Genomic DNA, 24,328 nt, shown 5'->3' with positions numbered 1-24,328 from the left:
TAAAGTTAGAGAAAAATATTGGTGAATGTTTCTGCCATGAGTCAAGATGGCTCCAGTTTACTTGAGGGTTTAGTTTAAAATCATCATTTTCTGGAACCTCCAGGCTATGTTGGGGGGTGGTGTCAAATCTAATCAACAATTTATAAAAGCTTGTTTAATTCCTGTGGTGCCATTTTATGGTAACTGGAGTGCGGGATTTAAAACTTCCTGTGTCGAGGAAAAAATGTGAAGAAAGCAGAGCTCAGGTTCCAAACGACCTTTTCCTCAGTGAGACTGGGGCTACCCTACCCTGGCTCTCCAGTGGGGCAAAGACCCCAGCAGACAGGTGAGCAGGGAGCCATAGGCAGAAGGGGCCCTGGTGGAGTGGGGATGGGGAAGGGGTCCCCTGGGCTTAGAGGGGAAGGAGCTTGTATGGACCAGGCCACCAGTAGTTGGTGTAACCCTACTCCTGGGGGCACGGCTCAGCCACACACTTATTCCCCATTTCCTTGTGTTTCCCCTAGCAATGCCCATCAGCATCCTTCCTTTCCCCACCTCACCAGGATTTCCACAGCCTCTACCTGCATCCTCAGCCCCTTTAAAGGCTTCACATTCAAACAGAATGAAAAAACAAACAAAAATCCAAAACACTTTGCTGTTAATGATGGAGAAGGATTAAAGGATGGAGGAGGATTAAAAAACACTCCCTCCTGTTTTTAAGAGCAGAAATAAGACAAGGATGCCCACTTTCACCACTTCTATTCAACACAGTACTGGAAGCCCTAGCCAGAGCATTAGGCAAGAAAGAGAAATAAAAGGTATCCAAATTGGAAAGAAAAGAAGAGTTATCTCTGTTTACAGATGACATGATCTTATATGTTAAAAAATCCTAAAGATTCTGCAAACAATTAGAACTAATAAAAGAATTCAGCAAAGTTGCAGAATACAAAATCAACACACAAAATCAGGCGCATTTCTATACATTTAAAATGAACAGTACAAAAAGGAAATTAAGAAAACAATTCCATTCATAATCACATTAAAAAGAATATAATACTTAGGAATACATTTAAATTTTGCCAAGGAGGCAAAAGACATACACTGAACACTACAAAATGTTGCTGACAGAAATTAAAGAAGACACAAATAAATGGGAAGACATTCAGCATTTATGGATTGGAAGATTTATATTGTTAAGATGTCAATACTAACCAGATGTAATGCAATCCCTAGCAAAATATCAACACCATACTTTCTTTTGCAAAAATTGAAAAATACATCCTAAAATTCATATAGAATCTCCTGAAACCCTGAATAGCCAAAACAATCTTGAAAAAGAAGAATAAAGTTGGAAGACTCACACTTCCTAATTTCAAAACTTACTGTAAAGCTACAGTAATCAAAACAATGTGGTATTGGCATAAAGACAGACAAAAAAACCCATGGATTAGAACAGAAAGCCCAAAAATAAACCCATGCATATATGGTGAAATAATTTTCAATAAGAGTGCCAAGACCATCCAATGAGGAAAGGACAGTCTTTCCAACAAATGGTGCTAGGAAAAATGGATATCCACATGCAAAAGAACGCAGCTGGTCCCTTAACTCATACCATATACAAAAATTAAAACAGATCAAAGACCGAAGTGTAAAAGCTAAAACTATAAAACTCTTGCAAGAAAATATAGGAGAAAAACTTTAAGACATTGTATCTGGCAATGATTTCTTGGTACGACTCCAGAAGCAGACAACAGGAAAAAAAAAGATAAATTGGACTACATCACAATTAAAAAACATGTGTGCCTGAAAGGACACAAGCAACTGAGTGAAAAGGCAGCCCACAGAATGGGAGAAAATATTTACAAAGCATGTATCTGATAAAGGATTAATATCCAGAATATAGACTGAACTTCTACAACTTGACAACAAAAACAAAAAACTAGATTTAAAAATGGTCAAAAGACTTGAGTAAAAATTTCTCCAAAGAAGATATACAAGTGACCAACAAGCAAATAAAGATGCTTCACATTAAGTAACCATTAGAGAAAGGTAAATCAAAACCACAATGAGATACTATGTTGTACCCATTAGGATGACTATTACCCAAAAAAACCACACACACACACACAAAACCAAAATATCAAGTGTTAGCGAAGATGTGGAGAAACTGGAACCCTTGTGAACTCTTGGTGGGAATGCAAAATGGTGCAGCTGCTATGGAAAACAGTATGGCAGTTCCTCAAGAAATTAAAAATAGAATTACCATATGATCTAGCAATTCCACTTCTGAGTATACACCCCTAAAAACTGAAAACAAATATCTCTTTCAAAGAGATATTTGAATTTGCATGTTCAGAGAAGCATTATTTACAATAGTCAAAAGGCAGAAGCAGGGCCTCCCTGGTGGCGCAAGTGGTTGAGAGTCCGCCTGCCGATGCAGGGGATACGGGTTCGTGCCCCGGTCTGGGAGGATCCCATATGCCGCGGAGCGGCTGGGCCCGTGAGCCATGGCCGCTGAGCCTGCGCGTCCGGAGCCTGCGCGTCCGGAGCCTGTGCTCCGCAACGGGGGAGGCCACAACAGTGAGAGGCCCGCATACCGCAAAAAAAAAAAAAAAAAGGCAGAAGCAGCCCAAGTGTCTACAAACAGATTAACAGATAAACAAAATGTGGTATTACATGCAATGGAATATTATTCAGCCTTAAAAAGGAAGGAGATTCTGCCACATGCTACAATATGGTTGAAACTTGAGGCCATTAAGCTAAGTGAAATAAGCCAGTATTTCATGTGGTAAATATATAGCATTTATGCTGTATGAAATAAGCCAATAAACAAGACAAATACTGTATGATTCTACTTATATGAAGCATCTAGAGTTGTGGAAATCAGAGACAGAGAGTGGAGCGGTGGTTGCCAGGATCTGGAGAGAGAGGGATGGAGAGTTATTGTTTAGTGGGTATTTCCGTTTGGAAAGATGAAAAGAGTTCTGTGGATGGAAGGTGGGGATGGATGTACAGCAATCTGTTCATGTCGCTGAACTGTACCCTTAAAATGGTGAAGATGGTAAATTCTGTTATATTTTATGTCGGAAGCCATCCTGGAGCCATTGCACCATGACAAAGTCATGAGCAACGGAAGGCGAAACTGCAAGGCAGTGCCGTGCCAGGAAGGTGGACTACAGCTCCACTGTTATGTTTTATGATAATAAATTTACATACAGGGGCAATTTTGGGGGGATGTTGCTCCACGTGAAAGAAAAATTCCTCTAGGACTCCCCCTCCTGAAACTACCACAGAATGGGAAGTACCCACTAAAGCCCCGGGGAAATAGGTAAAGAATTAAGAGCCTGGAACTAAGGGGATGTTTTTATGAAAAACACCCTCTAGTATGGAGTTATGGCCATGGGCCGGAGTTCCTGATGACGACATAGGAAATTTATGGTTCTATTATAAAGGAAGATTAATTATAGAAAAACAAATGACTAGAGCAGAATTCATTGCCAGGATAGGGAGAAAACACCGTCTCAGTTGAAGGAAACAACGAGAAAGAGCATGCAGGTACATTGTAAATATTTTCATGGAACCATTGTAAAAGGTTGCTCATGCAAGAAGAAAAATAGGAACAAGTAGCTCCAACTTTTACAATTGAAATAATCATATAACTGCTTGACTTGGTTACTAAGAAACAACCTGTGATTAATGGAAACTTGGGGAAATATTTTAATAGGACATCTAGAAACTAGGGGATATTTGTTTTAAAAAATCTTTATAGAATATTTTGAGGTTTGATTGTGCTAAGATTGTTTGGCCACGTACCTGGTAATGTAATCAACTACAATATATAAACCTGTGATTGTAAACAATAGAAGTAGAATGAAAAATAAGAAGAATGAAGAATAAAGACATGAGAGAAAGAAACATGCAATGCTGAAGTAATAGAATTATTTCCTTCGCCGACGCTATCCATCCTTCGGGTATCCCTGGACTCGCTGGAGCTGGACTCCGGCAATTTTACAATTAAAAAAGAAGAGAAGAAAACTGTAACCAATCTATTAGTTGAAATTCTTTCTTTGTTAAAGAATTTGATGGTCCACCAGCAATACAGCCTTACAAATAAGAGAGAAGATAGTTAAAGGCGGGGTGGGGCGGTACATGTTTTCCTATTTCCCCTTTTCCTATTTCATCAACTCACTGCAAAGAAATTATTGGTAGACTTGAGGGCACAGAAAGGATGGAGGTTTGAGAATGCCTAGGAAAGTGTTTAACGAACTATAAACGTCACAAAAATATTTGTGTTAAGTATTTCTATTTCAGAGGGAAATTGTGAAACCAGATTTCCTGAGCATTTCTCTACAGCTGTGGCGGGAGCCGAGCTGGAGGCTCGGACAAGGGAGGGTGGGGGGAACACAGGTTCCCGGATGCACCGAGTGTCACACCCACCTGCACGACGGTGGGTCACGTGATGGAAAGTTCTTCAGTCTGCTGACTCGGAGAATCGGGCTCCGTCCATGGATACACCTGGGGCCAAACTGTTCCAGCCCTGATTAGCTTGACCTTGAGCAGGTCACTCATGCTGTCCAAGCTTCCCAGTGTCAAATGGGCATAAGAAGAGTACCCATCTTCAGGATTGGTGCAAGCACTTGAAAAGACAGTGCATGGACTGTGCGGGGTATGAGACATGCACAGACTCAATAAAGGTGAGCTCTCACCATGATGCCTAGTTCAGTCAGCCCTCAGGACTCTATCGACAAAATCAAGTGGACTCTTCAGCCCCAAGGTCCTTCTCCATCAGACTCAGAAACCGTGTGTTAGAGGGCGCCAGATGAGACCCATCTATCAGAGGGGCTCTGTCTGCGGGGAAGATACGCAGTTAAGAGAAATGAACCAGCAGCAACCCTTGAGCTGCAACATATTCAGACTCTGGTCACCAGATCAAGAAACATAAAATTCTGCACTTATGACCATCCTGCTCCATGAGCTAACCCTAGGACAACACCTCCATACCTCTTCTATAGACAATGTCACCCTCCCCTGGATTTAGATATACTGAAATGGCTTACTATGGGTTTGAAGCCCAAAGCTCCCTTAAGCTCCAGACCCTGGAATCAGTCTCCTTGACACCTCCGCCTGAGATCCCACTGCCACTGCAAACTTAACACATACAACAGGGGACTCTTCAGCGTCACACCTTTTCCTCCCAGGTTTACCATCTCCATCAATGGCACCTCCACTAGCCTGAGTGGTCAATGCAAGAAGCCCGGGGCCATCCCGGATGATTTCCTCTTTGCACACCTCACAGCAAATCCATCATTGAGCTCTGCTGGGTCTTCTCTAAACAGTGCCTCTGATTCTTCCAGAGAACCCAGAGCCGCCTTCTGAAGGATTACAAGACTCTCCCATCTGGTCCCCTCGAGGCCACTCTTGCTTCACTGAAACCCTTTCTGTAACCAGCAGTCAGGGTGATCTTTTTAAGATAAAATCCTATTACAATCACTCAGATACCAAAATCCACGGGTGCTCAAGTCCTTTATATAAAATGGTGTAGTATTTGCATATAACCTAGGCACATCCTCCTATATACTTTGTCATCTCCAGATTACTTATAATACCTAATACAATGGAAACAGTTGTAAATACAATGTAAATGCTACGTATGAGTGTCACACTCGATGATGTTATTTTTAATAGGCTGTGATCAGAATCTGCATTATTAGGAATTCGGAAGTTCTATCACTCATCTCCCAAATCCAGTCCTTTGGTCTCTAGCACTCCCTAAGGCAGCAGAAGGAGAAGCTGGGGTTTGTTCAGGGCTGACTCTCCAGGGACCCTGGCACCCAGCGCTGCTGGTTTAACGGACAGCACACCTCCAAACCAGCAGTTGAGATCCACCCACTTCACCTGTCATTTCTTTAAGCCTTCGGCTCCCATTCTCGGCTTTCCTCCACTTCTGGAAGGGTGCCGAGGACTCCCTGAGAACAAGGCAGGAGGGCAGGAGTGAGGTGATTCCTATCGGGTGCTTTGACCACAGAGTAACTACTCACCACCGAGAATGCCTGACTCTACTTCTGACTATGTGCACTGGTCACACTTCCTGCATATTTGATCATTGTCCAACTTTACATCCTGTTATGGGTTGAATTATGTGTCCTGCAAAAGATCAGTGGGGTTCTGATCCCCAGCACCACACAGAATGGGCCCTTATTTGGAAATAGGGTCTATGCTGATTTCGTCAAGATGAGGTCTTTAAGTCCCTAATCCAGTGTGACCCGGGTCCTTATAAAAGGGGCAAATTTGGACACAGACACGTGCAGAGGGAAGGCCACGTGCGGACACAGAGGGAGGACGTCACCGGAGGACGCAGGTGGAGACTGGAGCCCTGCGTCCTCAGGCTGAGGGTCGCCCAAGGCCACCAGAAGGTAGGAGAGGGGCCCAGACCGGTTCTGTCTTTGGCGCCTCCAGAGGGAGTTACGGCAGCTCTAATACACCTTCGTATTTCCACAGAGAGATGCTCTGGAGATGTGATGGGTGCGGCTCAGAGTGTAGGTCCTGGCATTGGACAGAGCAGGTTTGAATTTCGGCTCTTCCGTTTTCACGCTTTGTGACCACAGACAAGTTACTTAACCTCTCTGTGCCTCGGGTCTACGATCTGAAAAAAGAGGGAATAAAACCACTTCCTGGGTACCAAGGGACAACACAGGGGGCAACCACCTCAAAGGCGCTCGGTGCCCCTGGCTCGTGTGTTCGTCAGCTGGACCTTGAAGCCCTGGTCAGTGGACGCTCACGTCTCATGTGGCCCGTGGCGAGCTCCGTGGCGTGTGACCTGTGTGGTCGCACAGGCCCTGCATTCAGGAAGGCCCCACTCTTGGTTTAACGCTCTGACACCTCCTTAAAATTTTTAATAATTTTTGACCAGGGCGCCCCCATTTTCATTTTGCATTGAGCCCCGCAAATTATGTAGCGGTCCTGCCTGGCCTCTCCAGTCACGCACGTGGGTTGAAACTTGTCTGTCACCTGGGTTTGCAGGGCAGTGTCCTCTTCAGGAGGACGGAAGCAACTCTCCCGGGTCTGGAGTCTTTATTAGCTGTAAGCATCCCAGTCCCTCGGCCCATCCCTCCGATCCTTCTGGAGGCTGCATTCAAATTTCCAAATGTCTTTATCTCTGTCTTAAAGTTGAGCACTGCATGTACTTACACTTAAAAAAATCTCTCTTGCAGAAACTTTTTCCAGGGTTTGGGGAAAAGAATCAAGAGAAAGAGCTTCCAAGGCTCGTGTTCTTCCTGATTCCACAGCACGGCCCCCGTGCCCTGGGCTGGCGCAGCCAAGCGGGCAGCATCTCCTGCAGGAAACTGGAAAGATGCCTCACAACAGGCGTACTTTTATTTTTAGCCCAAAGGGATATTTTGGCTCTTTAGTCACCCCGCCCAAGCTTCACGATTCTCTGTGCCTTCACTATTTAATTCAACAAGTTTTTATTAAGTACCTGCTATAGATATGCCAACACTACTCTGGGGACAAACCAGACAAACCCCCGACTTGCCCAGTGCGTGTCAGGTGCAAACAGATGCTGGGAGAACAGAGGAGGGCGTGGGTACATATGCTGTATTTCACGGGGCAATCAGGGACACCGTCTCTGCAATGACGCTCGGGAGAGACCAGAGGCAGTGAGGGCGGGTCACGTGGGGATCTGGAGGGAGCCCATCCCTGGCTAAGGAGGAGCCGAACAGGGCTGGGACGGGGGCAGGCTTACCACCTCTTGGGAGGGCGGGAGGGGAGGGGAGATGTGTGCTGAGCCCTGGCCATAAAGGGACTTGCGGGTTGTAGAGAAGGCTGTGGGTTTTACTCTGAGTGAGATGAAAACTGGAAGGAAAGGCACTGACATGTTTTTAGAAGGCAGCTGTGAGTACCCCGTGGAGAGAAACACTGCAGGGAGGCAAGAACAGAGCAAGGCCATGCGTCAGGCGGACACTGCAGGACTCCACGTAAGAGACGATGGGGGCTTAGAGGTGGTGGCAGTGGGCAGGTGACATGTGGACAGCTCAGGGATACTGCTTGAAGGCAGAGCTGAGCAAACCTGTTGTTGATGGACTGGATGCAAGATATTGGGGTAGGGGGACAGTCCATGGTGTTGAGCCTGAAAACCTGGGAGAATGGAGCTCCTGGATGAACCGGGGAAATGAGAGGACGGGGAAGGACCAGGCGGGCAGGACAAGGAGTCCGCTTGGGACACATCCAGTCTGAGATTCCTATGAGCCCAGCGAGCAGAGATACCCAAGAGGTCACTGGGCACCCAAGAGTGGCTGCAGTTTCGGGGAGGCTTGACTTGGAAACCATCGCATGCAGCTGGGATTGAGAGCAGCAAGGCTGGATGAGATCGCCTAGCGGAAGAACTAGAAGAGACCAAGGACTAAGCCCCAAGGAACTCGATGGTCAGGGATTAAGGAAATGGCGGGGGGCTTGCAAAGGAGGCTGAGAAGGAGCCCCTAGCTAAGGAGGAAAAGCGAGAGAAAGTGTGGTGTTGAAAGCCAAGTACTTGTAAGAAGGAAGGGCGGGTACCTGTGTCGGATGCTACTGGAAGACAGAGGGAGATGGGGACCAAAAACTGGCCACGGGATTGGGCAACATGGAGGTCACGGGTGCCCCTGACAAGGTCAGATGGGGTTACAAGACCTTGATGGGAGTGGGTCTAGGAAAGAATGGATGGGGGAGTAGAGACAGGGAGCACACCCCTGTGAAGAGGCAGGTGTGGGGTCAGGGGAAGCTTCTCTAAAGATGGGTGCTATTACGGTATGACTGTACCTGGACGGAAGTGAGTCGGTAGAGACTCCAGGAAACTGGTGATCCAGGACACAGAGGGAGCCACTGTGGGAGGGATGTCCTCGAGTATGGGGAAAAGTTGGGGTCCACTGCACCAGTGTAGGGGTGGACCCCAGAGAGGAGGACACATGATCTATCCATCGTGGCAGGAGGAGGACACAGCAGGTGCATCCAGATGCAGGTCTGTTGGGAGTTTCAGGGCAGGAGTCATGGAAGTTCTTCTAATTCTAGCATCTCAGTGAAATAAGAAGGTCATCAACTGAGAGTGAGGAGGGTGAGGAATGTGTGGGAGGTTCTAGAAGGGAGGAATCAGCATGAAATAGTCCAGGGCTTCTTTCTTTCCAAGCCCATTAGTGGGCTGTGAAATCGACTTAGAAGGTCACCATCAGCATACTTTAAGTAAATGAAATAGGATAGGATCAGAGAGAAGGGAAAAGGAAACATCAGAGCAGTGTTAGTTTCTGAAACTTTATCTCCCTCCCATATATATGTGAATGTGATTTTTTTTTTAAGTCTGTCAAATCTGATCTGAAGAGGAGAGTGGATGGACCAATAAATGGAACAGGAGCCCTTGAGATCAACAGCCACAAACCCTCAATGCGCCCGTGGTTTTCCAGCCTGTCCGCCTGCCTGGTGCAGACACAGACCAGGGTTTGGATTCAGTCAGAGGAGTCCCCTGAGGGAGACAAGAAAATTAAGGTTTATGCAAAGGAAGAGCTATGACCCCAGACCCTGAGATCCAGGCTGAGAAGGACGCAGGTGAGGATGTGACGTGGACGAGGGGCAGTGACCAGGTGGCAGGGTCAATGGATTGTAGAGCATGGTTGTGGCCGAGCCAAAGCAACGCTACAGGAAAAACAAGATTCCACATCCCCTCCTCGAGACAGAGGGCAAGGTGGATTGCGTCCCCCCACCGTCCATTCGAAGACATTTTCTGTTAAATGTTAAGTTTATTGGAAAATGCTTTATCAGTCAGAGGGTTTTCTCCTTGCTTCTGTGCTGGGTTTTCACATGGTGTGTAAACATGCTTGAAGTCAAATGGCTTAATAGCTTGGTCCATTTTCCTAGCACTCACCAAAAAATGTTTCCTCAAAGGCAGTTTTGCTCAATTAAATAATACTTAATCATGCAGCTGTATAAGTACCTTCAGTTCAGTCAACCTTTAACAACTACTTTGCCATAATTTATTGATTTTTATCTCTGTTTCTAGAATGATGTTTAATTTATAAAAGCATCAAAATATTTGAGAACTACAAAGTCTTAGTTCTTATGCCAGGCTCTTTTTCTCTCTCCGGAAGAACTGAGTACAGCTTACCCTGAAGCCTTCCATACTTTCATGGGATGTATCGTCTTTCACGGGATGTATAGAGAATCCCACAGAACAGTAAACAACAACTAAGACCCAGAACTTTAAATGGACTTATGGAAAAACAGAAGTGAAAATGCTACATTTTCAAACTATTCATTTTCTTTTACCCTTACAGTTGATCATCTTTTTTCTCTTGCAATTCTTATTTTAATAGTTTCTTGATACTTACACTAAATGAAAAATACCTTAGGAAAAAACTAAGAAATAGATATTCCTACCTTATAACGATAGTTAAAATTAGATCTGATGATAGATCTCTTGAGAGCTTGAAACATAATGTTTAAAATCTCATCTCAGAAATACATGAAAATGAAGTGACCTACAAGGGCTTAATTTCCAAAATACAAATAGCTCATACAACTCAACAACAAAAAAACAAACAACCCAATCCAAAAATGGGCAGAAGACCTAAATAGTCATTTCTCCAAAGAATACAGATGGCCAATATGCACATGAAAAGATACTCAACATCACTAATTATTAGAGAAATGCAAATCAAAACTACAATGAGGGGGCTTCCCTGGTGGTGCAGTGGTTGAGAGTCCGCCTGCCGATGCAGGGGACATGGGTTCGTGCCCCGGTCTGGGAAGATCCCTCATGCCACGGAGCGGCTGGGCCCATGAGCCATGGCCGCTGAGCCTGCACGTCCGGAGCCTGTGCTCCGCAATGGGAGAGGCCACAACAGTGAGAGGCCCGCGTACCGCAAAAAAAAAAAAAAAAAAAAAGATAAAAAAAACTACAATGAGGTATCACCTCACACCGGTCAGAATGGCCATCATTAAAAAGTGTACAAATAACAAATGCTGGAGAGGGTGTGGAGAAATGGGAACCCTCCAACACCACTGGTGGGAATGTAAGTTGGCGCACCCACTGTGGAAAACAGTACGGACGTTCCTCAGAAAACTAAAAATAGAGTTACCATATGATCCAGGAATCCCACTGTTGGGCATATATCCAGATAAAACTATAATCCAAAAAGATACACGCACCCCTATGTTCATAGCAGCACTATGCACAATGACCAAGACATGGAAACAACCTAAATGTCCATTGACAGATGAATGGATAAAGAAGATGTGGTGTGTATATATACATACACACACACACACACACACACACACACAAACACACACTGGAATACTACTCAGCCATAAAAAACAACAAAATAATGCCATTTGCAGCAATGTAGATGGACCTAGAGATTATCATACTACGTGAAGTAAGTCAGAAAGAGAAAGACAAATACCATATGATATCATTTATATGTGGAATCTAAAATATGACACAAATGTCTATGAAACAGAAACAGAATCATGGACATAGAGAATAGACTTGTGGTTGCCAAGGGGGAGGGGGTTGGGGGAGGGATGGAGTGGGAGGTTGTGGTCAGCAGATGTAAGCTAGCATATATAGGATGGATAAACAACAAGGTCCTACTGTATTGCACAGGGAACTATATTCAATATCCTACGATAAACCATAGTGGAAAAGAATATTTTACAAAGTGCATATGTATGTATAACTGAGTCACTTTGCTGTACAGCAGTAATTAACACAACATTGTAAATCAACTGTACTCAATTAAAAAAAAATCTCATCTCAGACCATGTGGTACTGTCATGTAATTCTGGCTTCTCTGTCTCAGCCCTTATTCCAGCTGCTGGGTTCTCAGAAGAGCAGATGAGTGGACTCCTTATCACGGGAGGATCTGCAGGCTGAATTGCAGCCCCTGGTAGCAATGGGTTTCATTCATCTCTGAAGCCTCCTGTGATTGGCTAGTTTGAAGCAATTCACAAGTCCGTGGTCTTATGCTTCCACTGCGGGGCTGGTGCAAACTACCAGAACTGGGGGGGTGGGAGGGGGAGGATGACTACAGAACAGAAAAGATGGAAGGTGTAGGTATGAATGTGCTCAGATGCTTAGGTGTATTTGATGACTGCCTGGGACAGTGAGGATTTATGCTGTCATCTCCTGACATGATTAAGAAGCTCTTCAGATCTTAAAGTTCCCTGAAGTTCTCAATGTCCCCTGTCCTATACCTCATCAGTCTTCAAGGAACTGGGAACCAAGGGCTAACTATGTCCACAAAGGCTCTTTGCATAGTTACAGGCATCCTGTGATTATGTTGACTATTTCCAATAAGATCTGAGGGCATAAATACCTGCAGCAGAACTGAGGGAAATCAACATGGTGGGGAAGCTTCAGAGATGGTTTCTGGTGGGCCAGTGTGACCACCATGGGCCAGTAAGCTGCACACATTATCCCTCACAGCAGAGGGTTAGTAAGAAACTCCTGTGCCTTGCACCATCCCAAGAAATGGAGGAGGGACCATCTTCCAACCACCCACCCTGCCGGCTTCTGTGGGGCTGAGAACAAGCGTCCCAGGCCGAGGTCTGCGCGGGTCCCTGTACCACTTTCAAACACATCTTCCCTCCCACCGCCGGCGCCCCTGTCTCTGCGGGAGGACAGCCTTCAGGCTGACGGGCCCTGCTCGGACTGCGTGCAGGAGCCAGAAGCGCTTGGGGCAGCCCTCAGCCAAAGACTGACCCGCGAGGGGGCACAATGATGCCTGCGTCCAGTAAGCTGGCCTCGGATCCGGCCACTCTCCTGGGTCCCACACTGTCTCCAGAACTTTCCTGTGAAGATGTCCCCTTATCTCCTTTTATAGACAAAGGAAGCTGAGATTCTACTTAGATCAAAAATAGAGCACAATTCCCTGCAGGGCTTGAGCTGTTCCACCCAGGGCAGCTGATGACAGCTTTCCCTCCTAGACCCTCTCCATCTGTCCACACGGTCTGGGTCTTCAGGACCTGATGCTGCCCTAAGCCGGCCTCTGCTGGTCCTGCATGGGCAGCACCTGCCTCCCTGGACTAGGAGCCCTCAGAGGGCCTGGACCACGGCCTCCCTCTCTCCACACTTCACAGGCGGCGAAGCTCGGGTCCATAGTGGAACCACAGTGAACGACGCATTCTTCCCCCAAATGTCCACACTCCTCCTGGGTCTCGTCTTTGCACTGGACCCTCCTCTACCCCAAACCCAGTGGATACCAACTAACACCCACCACCCCGTCCATCCAGCTAATCCCTTCCACTGTGCTCCTCTGTGACACCCAGGACGGGAGGAAGTGCCCCTTCTATGTGCAACCACGCCACCCTTGAATGGAAGAAGGAGGTCGCTGCCCTCTGCCAGCCCCCTGCTCTTTGACATGACTCCACCTCCAGGAGGTACCACAGTCCCAGGGAAACAGAGTTTAAGAGAGGGGGACAGCTCTTTGGGACGCAAGTCCACCATCTTCTCAGTCTGCTGGCTTTCCAAATAAAGTCACTATTCCTTCCCCCAACAACGCGTCTCTTGATTTACTGGCCTGTCATGTGGCGAGCAGTATGAGCTTGGACTCAGTAACATGAGTGGAGCACTGACCACCCTGCCCCATCCTCACCAGTGTTTGTAAGTATCCCCTTCAAGGCCAGGGGCCCTTCAGGCCGGGAATTACAGAGGGATACCTGCAGAGGTCAGATCCCAAAGGAACCTTGGCCCCCATCTCGGAAGTCAGCCAGGACCCACACCTCCCAGCATCACTGAAACCAAAAGCAACCACATCCCTGCAGGACCAGCCCGGGTTTGTATCTTCTCCCCCAGGCACCCTGCTGCCTAGGAAATCAGTGAGGCCTGAATCTGCACAAGAAATGTCTACCGGCTCTAATTCAACTACTGGGGGAAGAGGATCAAAAGACGATGTCTCAGGTCTTCCCAAATCAGTGGCTAGGCCTAATACAATTCCAAACTAATGTCATGGAATAAAACTAATGGGAAAAATTAAGGCGAACATTGCCAAGAAAATCTGGGGGAAAAAAGGAAAGAAAGATAAAGAGGCAAAAAGTGGAGTGGGACTTGCTCAGCCAAATACAGCATGTTTTACAGAGTTGGGGAGAGCTGGGTTTATTCACCAAATGATGCTGGGCCTTTGGGTAAACTAGTGGGGAACAAAAAGAATTAAGTTGCATTCTTACTTCACAAACCATCTGCCAAGTGATTCCAAATGAATTTCAACAGTCATCTGCAAAACTGAAAGCATCAAAATAAGAAGAAACTGTAAATGGCTCGCTGGCTGAGGATGCAGAAAGGATTTCTATGCACTGGAGCCAATTAAAGAAATCCATAGGAAAAGTACAGGCATTTGACTACATGGAAAGTTAAAGTATTTGTGTGATAAAAAGTCACGAATGCACAGCACTTAGTTGAACAAAGTCTGGATCGTGAGACGAGGATGGCTGTTTAGATGACATCTCACTTTCTGTCACCACATGTTGAAGGCAGACAAACCCCAGGCTGGTTACAGAGATATGGTCTCTGGTTTTGGCCCTGCGGGGTCATGGGGGTTCTTGGCTGATTTCTGGGGACACAGGGTCCAGGAGCAATTTGACCTGTCAAGGTGCCCCTCCCTAACCATCCAGGGGAGACATCTGCCTCAATTCATTTTTCAAAAATGTTCTTGTACTCAAACCTGAGTTTAAATGCAATGGGGAGTTAGATATTTGTAATAAAACCTGTGGTGATATCTTCAATAAAGGAAAAAAAAGCAAATAAAGTTCATCAAGCTAATATTTCAACTAGCTGAATGTTTGGATTTCTGTATTTTGCATGTCTGACCTAACACGTGAAATCATATACATGAGATCTAAAATATCTGTTGTTTATCTCATTTACTACTCAATTAAAATAGACTTAATTCACTTTTAACCTACTCAATTAGACTTAACCTACTCAATTAAAATAGACTTAACTCTTTAAAAATGGTAAAATACAAATGTTTCCACCAAGCCTTATCTTTAAAATGCTCAACTTTCGAGAATTTCAAGCAAGTGGGGGAATTACATAATAACTCCATTGACTGTCACTTTGACAAGTCATGATCAAATACAAATGAGACAGAAGCTCACAGTAATTAGAACACCTGAAACCAAGCAGGGCCCTGCAGGGCCTTCAGAGGTATGAGACCTCAGAGTCCCGCACTTCTTGTCTGTAAAAAAATTTTAGTCTCCTAGGCCTTCCACGAGTTCCAAAGAGCAGGGTCAGGTAGTAAATAATTAGAGAAGTGAGAAAATGCAGAAACAAAGGAAAAGCAGTCCAACAAGAAAAGTAATAATAACTTAAACAACAATTCAGCCATAAAACAGCCACAGGACTCCTAGTTCCTCCTCAAGGGATATAACTAACATCTGATGCGTATCTTTGAGTTGTTCTGCAAAAACTAAGATCCCCACCCAGGTGGAGGACGGCAACTACATGATGTCTACATGTTCGTTGGAACCAGAAGATTGATGATTGAGATTCCAGAAACATCACCTTGTCACCTCACCACCAATCAATCAGAAGAATGTCCATGAGCTGACCATGTAGCCTATGACCCCTACCCCTAATGTTGCCTTGAAAAACCCTTGTCTGAAGGCCATCAGGGAGTTCAGGTATTTTGAGCACGGGCATTCTCCTTGCTTGGTGCCCTGCAAATAAACACCACACTTTCCTTCTCCACAACTTGGTGTCGGTAGACTGGTTTTGCTGTGCGGCGGGCGAGTAGACCCGAGTTTGGTAATGCACTTCCTAAATTAGTTTCTCATTTGTACACTATGAAGCACACCAACATCATTTAAATCACTGCTAAAAAGCCGGTAAAGCTGTTGGAGTGGACATGTGATTCTTTCCTTTAGGTTTTAAAATAAAGATTTTTGCAAAAAAAAAAAAAAAAAGATGGCTTAAACAAATCGGCATACCTTCATAAACTTTCCTACAACTTTTGGGCTTATTCAGTTACTAATGGGGTTCCTTGCCACCAAAGATTCTTGACCAGAATAAGACATCTCACATAGAGTGCCCGTAACTTCATCCCCTGCTCCTCCTCAAATCCAACTTTATCTTTTAAGAAACTTCTGCAAAATGGCTCTGTTTAGACTTTCACCATAGCATTAGCAAGTTTTAAAAGTTTCTACTACCAAAAAACAGTTTCATTTAATCACTCATTCATTCAACATGTGATAATTCTGTTGAGTGAGTTTGCTAGTATTAACTGATGTGGTTCTATTCACACTCTCAGCTGACACTCCACATTTCTCAGGGATTAAACAGAAAGATATTCTGTGCTCATGGATTGGAAGAACTAACATTGTTAAAAATGCCCATACTACCCAAAGCAATCTATAGGTTCAATGCAATCCCTACCAAAATTCCAATGGCATTTTTCACAGAAATATTTAGAACACTCCTAAAATTTGTATGGAGCCAAGGCAATCTTGAGAAAGAAGAACAAAGCTGGAGGCATCAAGTTTGCTGATTTCAAACTATATTACAAAGCTATCATGATCAAACAGTACAGTATTGTCATAAACAGACACATTAGATCAATGGAACAGAAAAGAGAGCCCCAAAATAAACCCACACATATATGGTCAATTAATTTACAACAAAGGAGCCAAGAATTTAAAAAACGGGTAAGGACAGTCTCCTCAATAAATGATGTCGGGAAAACTGGACAGCCACATACAAAACAATGAACCTAGACCACTATCTTACACCATACACAAAGATTAACTCAAAATGGATTAAAGCCTTGAACATAAGACCTGAAACCATAACAATCCTAGAAGAAAACATAGGTGGCAAACTCCTTGACATCAGTCTTGGCAATGATTTTTTGGATCTGACACCAAAAGCAAGGGCAACAAAAACAATAAACAAGCAAACAAGGTGGCACTACATCAAACTAAAAAGCTTCTGCACAGCAAAGGAAACCATCAACAAAATGAAAAGGCAACCTACTGAATGGGAGGAAATATTTGCAAATCATATATCTGATAAGGGGTTAATATCCAAAATACATAAAGAACTCATACAACTCAACAGCAAAAAAATCATACAATCTGATTAAAAAATGGGCAGAGGATCTGAACATTTTTCCAAAGATGTACAGATGGCCAACAGGCATATGAAAGGATGCTCAACATCATTAATCGTGAGGGAAATTCGATATCTCCTCACACACATTAGAATGGCTATTATCAAAAAGACAAGAGATAACAAATACTGGTGAGAATGTGGAGAAAAGAGAACACTTGTGTGCTATTTGTGGGAATGTAAATTGCTGCAATCACTATAGAAAACAGTACAGAGGTTCCTCAAAAAATTTAAACTAGAACTGCCATATGATCCATCAATTCCACTTCTGGGTATTTATCCAAAGAAAATGAAAACACTGGGCCTCCCTGGTGGCGCAGTGGTTGAGAGTCCGCCTGCCGATGCAGGGGATGCGGGTTCGTGCCCCGGTCTGGGAGGATCCCATGTGCCGCGGAGCGGCTGGGCCCGTGAGCCATGGCCGCTGGGCCTGCGCGTCCGGAGCCTGTGCTCCGCAACGGGAGAGGCCACAACAGTGAGAGGCCCGCATACCGCAAAAAGAAAAAAAAAAAAAAAAAAAAAAAAAAAAAAAAAAAAAGAAAATGAAAACACTAACTTGAAAAGATATCTGCACCCCATGTTCACTGCAGCATTATTTACAATAGCCAAGATATGGAAAGAACCTAAGTGTCCACTGATGGATGAACAGATAAAGATGCGGTACATATATATAATGGAACATTATCTAGCCATCAAAAAGAACGAAATCTTGCCATTTGCAGCAACATGAATGGATGTTGAGGGCATCATGCTAAGTGAAATAAGTCAGACAGAAAAAGGCAAACACCTTATGGTCTCACTTATATATGGAATCTTAAAAACACACAACCAAGCTCATAGATACAGAGGACAGATTGCTGGTTGCCAGAGTTGCAGGTGCAGGGGGTAGGGATGGGGAAGAAATGGGTGAAGATGGTCAAAAGGTACAAACTTCCAGGTATAAAATAAATAAGTCATGGAATGTAATGAACAGCATGGTGACTATAGTTAATAATACTGTATTGCATATTTGAAAGTTGCTAAAAGCAAATAGGTCTTAAAAGTGCTCATCACAAGAACAAAAATTCTGTAACTCAACAGTGACGGATGTTAACTAGACTTATGGTGATCACTTCTCAATATATAAAAATATTGAATCATTAAGTTATATACCTGAAACTAATATGATGTCTGTTAAAAAAAATTCACAACCTGGGGTAAGCCTGGGCCCTGGTCAATCACAACACATGCTGGCCAGGAACTAGTGGGTTGAACGTTCTGGATTGTCCGGCTCATCATCAATGCAGGCTCTTTCTCTTTCCTTCCCTGGACCTGGATGTGGGCTTCTAGGTTCTACCTTGGCCCGTGGCTTCACTCTGGGTGAGTTCACCAACTCCCCAGCTCCAGTCCCCACAGTACCCCAGTGACTCCCTGACTCTGGCTGCTTATTGACAATTTCTATCAGGTAACATACAGGACTTCAAAGCTCAGCGGGTTGGAAATCACACTCAGTATTTCCTCCCCACCCTCTTCCTTGGCCACACATGCAGAAGGACACACACACACATGCACACATCCTCTCATGAACACCCACCCCATCTGATAGGTCCATTTTTCTCAAAACATTCCTTTCCTTGACCTCTGTGACACCACCCTATTCAATTACAGATCTCTAAATGAGCTACTTAGATTCTGTGCTTTGGAAAAATCTATGAAATAAATTGGAAGATAATTTGCTCAGCACTGGAGACCTAGAAATGTCTCCATCCAAAAGCAGATGGACGTTAAATTCACCCAGCCTCTCTCTGATCACGGCATCACCTTTCCCAAGGCTCCTCCAAACCCACCACTCTCCTCTGAATCCCTGAAATACGAACTCTGGAATTCATTGTTCATCTCCTCTCTTAAATGCAATAAAGCCTGAACAGCCAGGGTTACTGATCTGTGAAAAGTACCTAACAGTAGATTGCAGGCACACTCTAATTCAAAACAATTTCAAACAATGGGTGTGTCTGAATTGGGGGCTGCACCTCCTGCAGTGGGGGACCTGGATGAGGGATGACCATCAGCAGCCCTTGTTTCTGATCCCAGGCACCCAGACAGTGACTGTCGCTTCCTCTTCATGAGTAAATGTAGACATGGATGCCCTACAGGATCCACAGCTCCCAGGGACAGAAGAAGGTAGGCGACTGTATTTCCCACTCAATGGGTGTGGTCAACCAAGACGAGCCACCATCAGGACAAGAGGCCCTAAGCGGCCACTCCATAGAAACAGCTGCATCTGAGGGGTTCTCCAGGGAGGCTGGGTGAGCTCTGCCTGCTTCTGGCAGCATGAAGGGCCTATGCTCTCTAGGGTCTGTCTGCATTGTCTACCCAACTCCTCCAGTTCCCTCAGATCTGATTAAACCCGGGAGAACTGACTCGTGTTAATCAGATGCACAGAAGCTGGGGAACCAACAATTTACTCTAAATATACAAGGGGGCATTACTGTGCCTTTCAAATGTCCATAACATACATTTGTTTTCTATTCTGCACACTAGTGGTCCTTGAACACTGCCTAGATGTCAGAAGGTTTTGAGTGAACTAAGCAACACTTCCCCAAGTGGACTCCTTATAACACTGGATCCGGAAGATGTTCCATGGTTCTGTGGCCAAAAGAAGCTGGCAAACATTACATGTTATGGAGTCATCCTAACGAGTCCCAATGCACATGATGATAATAAAGGCACTGAAAAGTCCTGCAGTGGAAAACCTGCTTAACACTAGCATTTCTCTAAAGCATTTTACCCGAGTAACTCTAGTAATTCCTTAGTAAAACCGCCTCCTAAAACACCACTGTGTAAATTCTGCTCTGGACATACACTGCGTGGGATGTGCATCTGAGCAGGGCCACCTCCAGCAAGTCAGCAGTGGTTCAGCAAAATGATTACTGGGCCTGGAGCCCTGGTTCCAACTTTGGTGCTTTGACCTCTCCAGGCCTCTGTTTTCCCACCTACCAAATGGAATTGTTAGTATTATTGTGAGAAACAACTGAGATATTATCTGGACAAGCATCTTATAAAGCACTATAAAAATATTATCTGCTGGGACTTCCCTCGTGGTCCAGCGGTTAAGACTCCGTGCTCCCAATGCAGGGGGCCCGGGTTCGATCCCTGGTTGGGGAACTAGATCCTGCATGCCACAACTAAAAGGTTCCACATGCTGCAACTAAAGATCCCTCAAGTGGCAACGAAAATCCCGCGTGCCGCAACTAAGACCTGGTGTAGACAAATAAATAAATAAATATTAAAAAAATAAAATGTCAAGAGCAATAATAGTGACATTAAAAAAAATTATCTGCTAAGGATATACTTATTGCCCTGTAACTCCTCAAAATGCTTTTTACAGGGGGATACTTCTGTTCACTTGTTCAACACCCATTCCTTAAGTGTTAGAACTAGGAGCTGGCTTCCACCCTTAGCAAGTTCACCGTGGGCAAATGGCGGCCATTGCATATTGCTCATAAGTAACACACACCCAAGGAATTCTGGTGCCGTACCAGGGAATCCTTCCCAGCTGAAACCACTAGGAATCTTGAAGGATCATCAGGAGCATTGGATATACAAGGGGAATTGGACAAAGAGCAAAATGATGGAATGCAGGCCATGTGTGCTGCTTGGGCCCAGTTGAGGTTGACCTCCCAGTGTTGACTGCCCTTGGAGAGAGGAGAAATGTCTCCTCCAAGCAGAGGGGGAGGATTTACCTCTGAAAAGAGGTATTTCTGGAGAAGGAACTCCTCTTTGTTGTGGGTAATGGCCCTCGAATTTGTCGAAGGGGAGGAGGACCTCAGGCCCGGAAAAGGGGGCTGCTGGGAAGTTATCTCTAAACAAGCACATACCACAGACCTGGGAGTCAAGCTGCTCCCATCTGCCCCTGCATTGGAGTGGGGAGTCAAGGGTGGACTATTTTAGGGCTCCTTCTCTACTCAGATAATCTGTCTGTGGGACAGTGTCTCCAGACAAAGAGGTCACGGTAGCAGGTTGGTCTTCTCATATCCCCAGACTCCAAATGCTGAAGGCAGAGTCCCCAAACCCCAAAGCTCCTGTCAACCACCAGCCTTCTTTCTAGAGTCCCAGATGTGAGTCTCCCTCCAGGCCCCTCCCAACCCACAGCCCCCGATGCCCTCTGTGGAGGTGCCAGAGCAGGAACTGCACGATTGTTCTAGAGGCACGTTGGAAAAGAGAAAATGCCCACCTTTATGTCCATTCGTCAAAATACTCTCGCATATCTGAACTGGGTAAAAAGTTAGTAAGAGTTCCACAACCAAAATAATAACTTAAAAGGGATAAGAATCTGAAAAAAAAAATATATATATATATATGTATGTGTGTGTGTGTGTGTATAATTGATCACTTTGCTGTAACCTGAAAATAACACAACACTGTAAATCAACTATACTTCAATTTAAAAAAATTTCATAGTAAAACCAAAAAAAAAACCATGACTATATACAAAGGCGGCATTGCATAATCTGCTGCATGCAACTGTCAAGCCTCAACCCCCAGGTGGGGTCCAGATAAACTGAGAGCGACTGGAAACACTGCTTCCATTGAACAATGATGCAAGGTCATAACCACAACCCGGACTTGATGTAAAATGTTGATATTTTGTTCACTGTGGATTTTTTACATGAAATTTGATGTTTTTCAATATTGCATTAAAACACTATTTTTCTTAATGACCGAGTTCCGCCAGATGTTTGCTTTTGCTGCAATATTTACAAAGTCCTGTTGGTCCGAAGAGTGCTCTGGGGTTTCCTTGTTGATGACAGCATGTTCCTAAGAAATCCCACTGTGCCTGAAACCCTCAGGCTTGCAAGAAACTACCGCGCCACAGCGCTCGGGTTCGTGCGCGGCTTCCTCTGCTGACTTAGGAAAGCACCCCCCCCACCCCGCCCCAGGATCTAAGAGCTCGGAGGAGAAGCGAGGCGCCGGTTAGGGCCCAGGGGGTCGGTCGCGCCCTGTATTTCTTGGCAACATATCACAGGCTTTAAAGCTGAATTCTGCAAACTCCCCGCCGTCCCGCGGCCGTCGAGGGGCGCCGGTGGGTGGACGCTGCGCTGGTGGGAGCCGAGGCCAAGGGTGGAAGCCGAGCCCGGGGGGTGGGGGTGGGGGTGGGGGACGAGGAGGCCTCAAAGTGCGAAAGTGGCCCCCTTGCTTCCCGGCAGGAACCCGGGCTCCTCCTCCGCCTGCCATCAATCACCGCGACAAACCCATTGCCCCCAGTCTGGCTTCTCCCCCCGGGGGAGGAAATCCCTAGACCGAGTGTCCGCCCCGCTCACGGGCTGAGCGCACGTACCCGGTCTGCGCCGGGCACCCGGGCGTGCGACCCCGCTCCGGGCCGCGCGCGCCGGCGCGGGGCGCACTTGACACCCCGTAGGCGTCCCCGCAGGTAGAACTCGACCAAAGACCCTACCTCCTCTGCCGCGCGCGCCCGCGCCCGCACCCGCACCCCGTGCGCCCGCAGCCTCGGCGGCCCCTCACCACCCCCACCCCGGCAGAGGTCCGCTGAAGACCCTTGCCCGGAAGCCCACCCTGCCCCCGTCCCGGCGCCCCCACTCCCTGTTCTCCCCTCCCCCGCCCGTCCCCAAGACCCCCGAGGCCGCTCGCTCGCTCTGCCCCCAGGCCTCAGGGGAGGAGCGTGCGAGGAGCAGCACCCGTGCCTCGAACCCCGCAACGCCCCCGCCCCAGTCTAGGAGTCTCCCAGCGCGCCGGGTGCGGGCACAGGGGGTGGGGTCTCCGCTGCCACCGCCCCTTACCTCGCGCAGGCCCTGCCCGCAGGTCCCGGAGGCGGGGGCGACCGGTGGCCCCGCGGACTAGCGCGGGGCTGACTTTCCCCGCCCGGGAGAAGCAGGAGGAGGAGGAAGAGGAGGAGGAAGAGAAGGAGGGGAGGTGGAGGCGAGGGAAGGGCTTTGTGTCTGCCTCCCGCCCTCCCTCGGCTCCAGCTCTAGCCATCCCCCTCCCCCAACCGCCCTACAGAGCTCGGGAGGGATGGGGCGGGGGAATCCGAGGGGGCGAGGAAGGCGCCTGCGCGACCGGGGCCCCCAGCACCCCCGGTACCGCCCACCCTCCGCTGCGGGGACGCGCAGCCTCTGCGCTCACCCGGGAACCAGGGACCCAGGCTGCAGGGAGGAGAGCTGGACCAGAAAGTTGATTTAACCCGGAGCGAACTTGGCTGGCCCGGCTCCCGCCCCGCCTCGGCGCCGCCGCCCGGCTCTTCGCACTCCCCGGGGAGGACCGGACTTTTGTTCTCGGAGACTCGGCCCAGTCTCCTTTCTATCCGCCCATCACAGGGCAGCACACACGCTTGCACCCCCTTCCCGTGACGAGCCCCGCCGCCCCCCAGCGGACCCCGACCCGCCGGTCTGGGAGCCCCAGCTGGGGAGGCCCGCGTGGGCGCGGCCCTTTGTCCCGGGTTTGGCCGCGCCGTGTCCCCGCCGCGAGGTGTTTTGCTCGTCCTCGCTGGGTAGGGGGCCGCCTGGGTTGTTTTCTGTGTGTTCAGGGTCACCCAGCCCCGGCCCCTAGGGAGCGAGAGCGGCGGGGAGGAGGGATGTGGTTTGGCTCCGCGCTGGGAGACCTTTATCACCCCTGGGGAGGCGACGCAGACAGGCGGGGAGCTGCTGGCCGGTTGTCGGCCAGGAACCAGCAGTCGTCTTTCTTCCGAGTCGGGCGGGTCCCTGGTGAGCTGCTGAGTTTTCCCACTTCCCCGCTGGGGAGAGCACCTTTGCAGAGAAATACCTAGCAGCGTTAGTTACCGAAGTAGCTGATGTCCCCCCCCCCAAAAAAAAAAAAAAACAAAACACGCAAAGACACCTGTTTCGGACAGAGCAGAAAAAGGAAACAAACGGACAAAGACCTTATTTTTGCTCCTGTTCTGCTTCAGACCAGTAGCCAGAGGCGACTTAGATTCACTGGTGTCGGCTTTTGTGAATCCTGCCTTCTAAAATCCCCACATTTATTTTTCATTTGTAATCAGCTCAGCTCCCAGGAAAACAGCCCACTGTGCTTCTCTTCTGTTCCAAGTCGACCATTCAATGAAGAATTGAGCACCTGCTATGTGCCTGGCACTGCTCTAATGTTTGGGATGAGCTGGGGAACAAAAGATGAAAAGATCTTTGTTATTGATTAGAAACAAAGATCTCCCTGCCCTGGTGGAGCTGGCCTTCTGGGGGGTCAGGGGCAGAGGGTGAACCATGAACATCAATA

The 24,328-nt window shown here is 46.9% G+C and overlaps 1 protein-coding gene and 1 long non-coding RNA gene across 2 annotated transcripts in view; one reads left to right on the top strand and one right to left on the bottom strand.

Moving 5' to 3' along the window:
* RIN2 (Ras and Rab interactor 2) overlaps nucleotides 1-23,022 on the bottom strand; it is a 229,459-nt gene extending 206,437 nt beyond the window's left edge. The window contains exon 1 of the mRNA XM_060120207.1: nucleotides 22,882-23,022. The gene's annotated coding sequence lies outside the window, so the exon portion shown is untranslated. The remainder of the gene's footprint in view (nucleotides 1-22,881) is intronic.
* On the top strand, nucleotides 6,296-7,626 carry LOC132476345 (uncharacterized). The gene is made up of 3 exons (XR_009530131.1): nucleotides 6,296-6,392; nucleotides 6,478-6,541; nucleotides 7,191-7,626. It is a non-coding gene; the product is annotated as an uncharacterized LOC132476345 (long non-coding RNA).
* Nucleotides 23,023-24,328: the final 1,306 nt, after the last annotated feature.

Source organism: Mesoplodon densirostris, chromosome 16, assembly GCF_025265405.1.
Source record: "Mesoplodon densirostris isolate mMesDen1 chromosome 16, mMesDen1 primary haplotype, whole genome shotgun sequence".
NCBI classification, from domain to species: domain Eukaryota; kingdom Metazoa; phylum Chordata; class Mammalia; order Artiodactyla; family Ziphiidae; genus Mesoplodon; species Mesoplodon densirostris.
The sequence above is the reverse complement of the archived record's forward strand: the minus strand, read 5'-3'. Positions and strand labels throughout refer to the sequence as shown.